This window comes from Protomyctophum bolini (assembly GCF_963924005.1).
Source record: "Protomyctophum bolini genome assembly, chromosome: 17".
NCBI classification, from domain to species: Eukaryota; Metazoa; Chordata; class Actinopteri; order Myctophiformes; family Myctophidae; genus Protomyctophum; species Protomyctophum bolini.
In genome coordinates, this window is record NC_137878.1 from 41,135,201 (window position 1) to 41,141,900 (window position 6,700).

Below are 6,700 nucleotides of genomic sequence, written 5' to 3' on the forward strand. Positions count from 1 at the left end.
GTCATGGAAACCCACCCCTCCCCCCCTCCCCCATACACACACATCACATCATAATAACAATAATATCACTTCTGATGCAAAAAGAAAAAAAGCAAAAAGGCAAGTGGGAGGGGGGGAGGAGGGGGGGGGAGAAACTACAGACCATAATAGTCTTCCTGGTTGTGTCACCGGTTGCCACGGAGATAAGCAGTGTGAGGAGCGGGTGGGGTCAGATTACCATGTAAGCCAAAATGCATACCATAATACTTCCTTACGGCCCACCCCCCCCTCCCCCTCCTCCCCCTCCTCCTCCTCCTCATCTCCATTTTATATCTCCTATATATGGACGAGATGAGGAGGACACGCACACGCACACACGCACACGTGCACCAGCACACACGCACACAAGAAAGGTTACATCACTCTGTCACAGCAGACACGACACACAAAGACTGATTGACAGCTAAACATTTACTGTATAGCGTCTAGCTAAACATATACTGTAGCCTTTACTGTATACTAGTGTCTAGAAACAGAACGACATCGGGGGCGGGTGTCCATGTCCAACTTTAAGCATTTTATCTTTAATATTTTTTTATCCCACGATTTTGTAACCCATTTTTCACCCCTGTGTCAATCATCTACTGTGATCCTGGGCTCTACACACCCTCCGCCAACCTGGGAGAGCAACGGACTTGAACTCATGCTTCCTTCATGCCTGAGTGTCCAAGTTGCTCCTTTACACCTGACAGGGGGGAGTTTCCCTGGTTGGACGTAGCGCGTGGAAGGAACACGTTATTCCAACCAGTTCCTTTCCCCTCCATCAGGCGCCCCGGCTGGCCAGGGGGAGGCAGTTTAGAGACCAGGATTACTGCATGTTTTTGTGAGGGTACCTACCCTAGGGGACACGGGAAGAACATGCAAACTCCACACAGAAAGCTTTAAGCATTTTAGATTTAAAACATGGATCTCATGCATGCCGACAAACAAATATTTCGCGCGCAGTTTCACACCTGTGAACCAACCATGTGTGACATGATGACAGCTATGAGCTGAGACGCTTTATCAGTCCGTCTGTCGTCCACCGTAAGAGCCATTTGTACACGTATGTACACATTCTGCAGAAAACTGTTAATAAACACTTCAATCAATCAATCAATCAATCAATCCTGACAAATATGGTGGCGGTATATGAGGAGCACACACACGACCCACCCTGTTCTGGGCAAAACATTTTGGGCAAAACAAAAACATGTCGATCTATTCTAAACAAGCCCATACTGTCCGCAGCACTCATAAAGTCCTGGTTATAAAGTCCATAGCCTACTGTCCGCAGCACTCATAAAGTCCTGGTTATAAAGTCCATAGCCTACTGTCCGCAGCACTCATAAAGTCCTGGTTATAAAGTCCATAGCCTACTGTCCGCAGCACTCATAAAGTCCTGGTTATAAAGTCCATAGCCTACTGTCCGCAGCACTCATAAAGTCCTGGTTATAAAGTCCATAGCCTACTGTCCGCAGCACTCATAAAGTCCTGGTTATAAAGAACGCTGCCTTCCTTCCGGAACGCTGCCTTCCTTCCGGAACGCTGCCTTCCTTCCAGAATGGCTTCATGGAAAGGAGAGGAGTGGCATTTTTACATCTCTTTCACCGTAATAAACGCTGCATTCGTGATCGGAAAAAACGCAAGTTGTTGAAACGTGACACACCGAGGAGTATATATATATATATATATATATATATATATATATATATATATATATATATATGTATATGTATATATATACACTGTACGACGTAATGCGGATTAGTGTCGATGATGCCAAGCAATTATTCCAATGTCACGCCACCGTAACGTACATTATCTCCCATGTGGAACGGAGACCAAAGGGAGCAGGGCATGATGATTGAAACATGAGTATGTCGGGGGCAGAGATGCACGTACATTTGAGTCATCTACAGTAGAGAGCTGACACACTCCGCTCCACTACTGTTACACACCGCGGTCTCTCCATGGGTCCTCGTGATTATTAAGGGAAGCGTTGCCTGTTGGCGCAGGGATGGACTGGAGACGCAGGACGTACCTACTACCGGGCATAGTCCCCTGTGGGCCGCGCGGCCATATGATGATTATTATTATTATTATTATCAACTGACCCATCAAGGACCTGTCAACTGATGTTGTTCTGTAAAAGTGGTGGTATTATTAGGGTCTTGTTGGTTTGTGTGGGCCTCGACAGAGCGGGCGGTAGAGGTTCTGCTATCTGCGCGCTGGTTGTGGTGGGTGGGCCGGGCTGGTCTGGTTGTGGTGGGTGGGCCGGGCTGGTCTGGTTGTGGTGGGTGGGCCGGGCTGGTCTGGTTGTGGTGGGTGGGCCGGGCTGGTCTGGTTGTGGTGGGTGGGCCGGGCTGGTCTGGTTGTGGTGGGTGGGCCGGGCTGGTCGGGTTGTGGTGGGTGGGCCGGGCCGGGCTGGTCTGGTTGTGGTGGTGCCGGTCTGGTCCGAAAATGACCATGAAGGCCGATGCTTTGTTCCAGTCCAGCCCTGCCTGTTCGTACCGTGCAGGGATGAAACTTGGGTCATGTTTTGTTTGATTGATTGATTGATTGATTGATTGATTGATTTATTGATTGATTGATTGATTGATTGATTGAATACTCATTAGTCAGAAATGCAAACCACCTGCTGGCACTGCAGTCTGACATCAAGGCTATAAAAGGACAACACAAAAACTAAATCCTGGGGACTTTCTTTCCATGGTAATGCATGGGGCAGTTAGAACTATAGGCCAACAGGCCGACCTGCCACAGACAGCATGAGTGGCTCAGGGGTAGAGAGTTGCCGGTTGGGATCCCAGCCTGGTGGCTCCCCATACGTTAGTGTCCAAGTGTCCTTGAGCAAGACACTATAGCACCCCAGTCTTAATGGTTTCCTCCGCCTTTGGTGTGTGAATGTACGTGTGCACCGTGCATGTGACGTGCACAATCTATGTAAAGGTGTGTGAATGTGTGCACCTATATGCATCTATGTAAAGGTGTGTGAATGTGTGCACCTATGCATCTATGTAAAGGTGTGTGAATGTGTGCACCTATGCATCTATGTAAAGGTGTGTGAATGTGTGCACCTATGCATCTATGTAAAGGTGTGTGAATGTGTGCACCTATGCATCTATGTAAAGGTGTGTGAATGTGTGCACCTATGCATCTATGTAAAGGTGTGTGAATGTGTGCACCTATGCATCTATGTAAAGGTGTGTGAATGTGTGCACCTATGCATCTATGTAAAGTGCCTTGGATAAAGGATAAAGGATAAAGGTTAAAGGATACAGGATAAAGGCACCAGCATTTAGCACATTTAGCACACAGGCCTAAACAGAGCCTTCTTTGTGGTCATCCAAGTTCTGCTGAAAAGCCATCGAGGCAAAAATGTACAAATGACTGCTGCTGCATTTGAATGGATATTCCCTATTGGTGTAAAATGGTAAATGGTGCATTTATATATAGCGCCTTTATCCAAGGCGCTTTACATAGATTGTGCATTACATTCACCCATTCACACACACACACACACACACACACACACACACATCCATACACCGATTGCGGCGGAAGCCATGCAAGGCACCTGCACCGACCAGCACATCGGGAGCAATTTGGGGTTCAGTGTCTTTGCCCAAGGACATGTATACAGACAGGAGGAGGAGCCGGGATTCGAACCGCCGACCCATGGATCATTGGACGACCCCTGCTCTACCTCCTGACCCTTTGTGACAGCTTGAACGGGTTGACTGTAGGAGTGTAGGGTCAGACTATCGCTCTGGGGTTCAAACCTGCCCGGATCCAAACCAGACAAACCATGAAGGATAAAGGATCCAAACCAGACAAACCATGAAGGATAAAGGATCCAAAACCAGACAAACTATGAAGGATAAAGGATCCAAACCAGACAAACTATGAAGGATAAAAGATCCAAACCAGACAAACCATGAAGGATAAAGGATCCAAACCAGACAAACTATGAAGGATAAAAGATCCAAACCAGACAAACTATGAAGGATAAAAGATCCAAACCAGACAAACCATGAAGGATAAAGGATCCAAACCAGACAAACCATGAAGGATAAAGGATCCAAAACCAGACAAACCATGAAGGATAAAAGATCCAAACCAGACAAACCATGAAGGATAAAGGATCCAAACCAGACAAACCATGAAGGATAAAAGATCCAAACCAGACAAACCATGAAGGATAAAGGATCCAAACCAGACAAACTGTCATGGGATGATTTCACAATCGCGGAGGAACAATATTAGCCTTTGTTTCCCTTTCAATGTTTTTATTGGATTGTCTCAATTATTGACATACATTACATTACAAAAAACATTAAAAAAACAGTTGAACTCATACATTATATATATACACTGTACTCCCATCATACAGTTGAACTCATACTTTATACTCCCATCATACAGTTGAACTCATACTTTATACTCCCATCATACAGTTGAACTCATACTTTATACTCCCATCATACAGTTGAACTCATACTTTATACTCCCATCATACAGTTGAACTCATACTTTATACTCCCATCATACAGTTGAACTCATACTTTATACTCCCATCATACAGTTGAACTCATACTTTATACTCCCATCATATATATATATATATATTTTTTTCTCCAGGCAGCAGTGACACAAAACATTTTTGATCATAGTATCATATAATGAAATTAAATTACCTTTGGCTTACAGAACATTGTGGGTCTCTGGACTACATGGATAGATCCATAGACTCTGGACTACATGGATAGATCCATAGACTGTGGACTACATGGATAGATCCATAGACTGTGGACTACATGGATAGATCCATAGACTCTGGACTACATGGATAGATCCATAGACTCTGGACTACATGGATAGATCCATAGACTCTGGACTACATGGATAGATCCATAGACTCTGGACTACATGTTGTCCAGGCCCATAGATCCATAGACTCTGGACTACATGGATAGATCCATAGACTCTTGACTACTAAACTCCAGTAAACACCTCTCTAGTCTGTGTTGTGAATGACTCATTCTGCACCTGAAGATATATACACCATATATATATATATATATATATATATATATATATATATATATATATATTACTATATTACTGCCTTAAGAGTGCTTTGCTGCCATGATCTCAGTGCACGCACGCACGCAAGGCTCCCTGGGTAATTGCACACACACACACACACACACACACACACACACACACACACACACACACACACACACACACACACACACACACACACACACACACGCATTACACACATGCACACGCCTCCTCCTTCTCACGCGGGCTTGGGGGGGGAGGGAGGGAGGGGGGGTGGTTGTGTGCACGGCCCGCCCGTGCGCACAACGCGACGCGCACACACACAAAAACAGGCCTTATAGGCCAGACCATAATAGTCAGTCACCACCCCCCACCCCACCCCCTCCCTCCCTCCTCCTCCCCAGCCTCCACACCTCCCCCCGCCTAACAACACCGCAACATCCCATAATATGCAGAGCTGCTGCCCCCCCCCCCCCCACACACACACACACACACCCCACCCTCCTCCTTCAATGCCTGGCCTGCAGGTATAGTGTCTGCTCAATTCGCTTCTCTCGCTCTCTCTCTCTCTCACTCCTCTCTCAGTCATTTCCTGTCTGGTCTCCGTCTATTTGTGTGTGTGTGTGTGTGTGTGTGTGTGTGTGTGTGTGTGTGTACTGTGTGTGTGTGTACTGTGTGTGTGTGTGTGTGTGTGTGTGTGTGTTTGTGTGTGTGTGTGTGTGTGTACGACGGTGTGATTTCCACAGACCGTTTTGTGCGTTGTCTCATAAAGGTGCCAAATACACCTCCATGTGTCTCTGATGTCCTAAATGTACTTTTACAACCCCCTGTGTCTCTCTGTGTCTCTCTCTCTCTCTGTCTCTCTCTCTCTCTCTCTCATTGTCTCTCTCTCTCTCTCTCTCTCTCTCTCTCTCTCTCTCTCTCTCTCTCTCACGGTAGCAGGGGCGGACGATCGTCAAATGAGATAGCAGCGTGGGCGGAGCTATGTTTCTATGTATGGGTGCACAGAGTTCATCAGAGCCAACAATGAATATTAATGGCAGCGCTCCGATAGGCCACTGTGCTCTATGCTATAATATAACAATGAATATTAACCCATTCTGACCTGAGATCAGATTCATACAAGGTTTCCACTGGACACACACTGGTCTGATTAACCCATTCTGACCTGAGATCAGATTCTAAAAATGTCAGTCGTTCTTCAATTTCTCAAAAATAGCAGACCTACAAGCTCGTGGCGCGCTACGAGCTCTCAAAAAGCTCTCAAAAAACTTAATGCAAAGTGGATGGATAGGAGAACTACAACTTAATGCAAAGTGGATGGAGGAGAACTACAACTTAATGCAAAGTGGATGGAAGGAGAACTACAACTTAATGCAAAGTGGATGGGAGGAGAACTACAACTTAATGCAAAGTGGATGGAAGGAGAACTACAACTTAATGCAAAGTGGATGGAAGGAGAACTACAACTTAATGCAAAGTGGATGGAAGGAGAACTACAACTTAATGCAAAGTGGATGGAAGGAGAACTATAACTTAATGCAAAGTGGATGGAAGGAGAACTACAACTTAATGCAAAGTGGATGGGAGGAGAACTACAACTTAATGC